The 2,680-nt window shown below is 35.4% G+C and overlaps 1 long non-coding RNA gene across 1 annotated transcript; it reads left to right on the forward strand.

Moving 5' to 3' along the window:
- Positions 1–327: 327 nt before the first annotated feature.
- Positions 328–2,029, forward strand: LOC121771842. Its single transcript, XR_006044218.1, has 3 exons — positions 328–518; positions 665–717; positions 1,590–2,029. It is a non-coding gene; the product is annotated as an uncharacterized LOC121771842 (long non-coding RNA).
- Positions 2,030–2,680: the final 651 nt, after the last annotated feature.

Raw genomic sequence — 2,680 nt, forward strand, 5'->3', positions numbered from 1 at the left:
CTAAATGGATTTAGATAGTTAACTCTAGGGGTGAGCCTCGTATCGAAAATGTTGTATCGTATATCGTATCGAAAATATGGATATGAAAGAATTTCATATCGTTATCGTATCGAAAGTTTTGATATATCGAATTTCGATATATCGAACTTTCGATATGGATAAAATCAATATAGTTATCGTATCGATATATATATATATATATATAGGGGGGCCTTATTCTCCTTTTCCACTTTTACATCCTTTTTCCTTCTTAATTTGGCCATTTGACAGAAGCTGAACCGCCAAATCTTGGAAACTGCTAATTTTACGGGATTTCGAATGCAACAATTCTCCTTCTTCCATCAGTCATTAATCCCACAACCCTTACATCTACTCCCACTCTCTCCACTACGAAAACCCCATATTTCAACATCCCCAGCGCCGCTTTTGGAGATTTTTGATTTTCTCGACCAAATTTTCCGAGGGAATTAGCTTTCAACGCTGAAATCGACTCGGAAACCCCGACTAATTTCCAATAGGTATGTTTCAAGAGTGATTTAGGCATCTTTTTTTTGTGATTTTGCAGACCAAAGCGGTGGTTTCGTGATTTCGCAGACCCGTTTTTGGGTTCGGTTATATAATGATGAATTCCAGTACCATGATACGTGTTTGTTGGTTTTGCCAGATCGAAAATGCCGAAGAGGGGTCGTCCGCTATCGCAAGTAACAGAGGCTGCAGGTATAATTTTACATCGTCCTGCTTCAAATCAATATTTTTTTTTTCATATTGTGAGTGATGGTTTTAGCAATTCTGTTAAATCCCCAGTATACATGTTGTGTGGTGTGATGACTAAATACTTCACACGGTTCATAATTTCAGATATATTCAATGATTTGTGGAACTATAAGCATGGGTTTTTGGAGTTATTATGTGCATTATTTGTGGTATATTAGTTACAAATTGAAAAATACTTGTTTTATATGGAGTTTAATTCATATGAACTAAGCATTATGTAACATATGTTATGCATTATGTTTATCAAAACGTGCATTACAGATTAATTGTCGAACTGAAATTGTGTGTTTTGTATTACAATTTGTTGGTAACAAAAGTACATTTGCATTTTGGATGAAATGCGTGATAAGGTCATTTGAATTTCCGAACATAATGTATGAATTGTGTTTCATAAAATATGCAGTACAGAGGTTCTGTGAAAAAATGTGTAGTCCGATGAAATAATAACGCATTATCAGGAGTATGTAATGAATTATCAGTAATACTTTGTCAATTATCAGTAGTATTTTATGCATTTTAAGTAATATTTAGTGCATCATCAGTATTATCTAATGCATTATCATTATTATTGATTGCATTGTCAGTGGTATCTACTGGCATTACCAGTAATATTGAGTGCATTATCAGTGATTATTAGTGCATTATCAGGGATGTTTAATGCATTATGCGAATGTGTTACGCAAACTTTCATGTGATCTGATTAAGTACGCCGGTTGCATTAATATGAACCCATTATGACGAACACATCATTACACATATCGTACTCTACTGTATGGAAAAGGTTTGAATTTGATTCTTTGTTTGTGCAATTTCAGAAAAACGAGTAAGATCGGAACTCGATGATGCAGTCGATGATGTACGTAATGCGCCACTTGGAGACGTACTTTGGAGAGAAGGATAAAGATTGGGATTGCGGGCTGACCGCAAAGGGAAGCAAAAGTCTTGAAATGTTTCGAATCAAATTTGCAAGGGTGCTACTGACTTCTCCCTACAATGTCCGCGGTGCCGCAAACCAAAAAAAGGCAACCAAGTTCTGGAGAGATAAACCTAAAAATTTCAATTTCGAAAAGTGGGTAGAAAATTATGGGTTGTAGGGCGTGATTATTTCTAGTATTTGTTGGAAGAATTTGCACTTTATTTCCTTTTTGCAAGCTTGAATACACTGAACAATGTTTTTTAAAATAACATTTTTTGATTTCTATCATGTGAACACTCTGGCGACCATTAATGGATGTATTATGTTATTTGCTTGTTTGTGTTATGTTTTTTTGGTCTGTTTAGGTGGACGATGTACTCTCATAATGACCAACATATACCAAATAATGCACCAAACCTTATGCGTAATGCAAAGGCATAACCAAATAATGCTTGTGTATATTGTACACCTAATATACTGAGCCGTATATAGTACGCCTCAATTTTGTGTGCATCATATCTGCATATAATGTAAGTATTCGTAATACGTAATGCATTATTAAACGTTGTTTGTGAATTTTAACCAAATAATGCACCAATGCGTAGGAATAATGCAATGGCACCTCCACATAATGCATTTGTATATTGTACATTACATTTATTAAGCAACATATAAGGTACGCCTCAGTTTTATGTGCGTCATATCTACATATAATGTAAGTATTCGTACTACGTAATGCATTGTTAAACGTGCGCCACACATCCTGGGTGCTACACCCATACAATCTACAAAATGTCTGAACAGCCAAGCAAAAGCCCCTGTTTTCTCGCTGCAAACCAGCCCCGCTGCAAATGTCACAGGACTACCATGATTATCCTTTCCAGTGAAAGGAGTGAAGATCATACAGTACCTGCATACATGACAATTACCTGCAGTCAGAATCTAAAATATATCATAATGCAACATATTGTAATTCGTAATGCACGTACA

This window comes from Salvia splendens, chromosome 2, assembly GCF_004379255.2.
Source record: "Salvia splendens isolate huo1 chromosome 2, SspV2, whole genome shotgun sequence".
Taxonomy (NCBI): domain Eukaryota; kingdom Viridiplantae; phylum Streptophyta; class Magnoliopsida; order Lamiales; family Lamiaceae; genus Salvia; species Salvia splendens.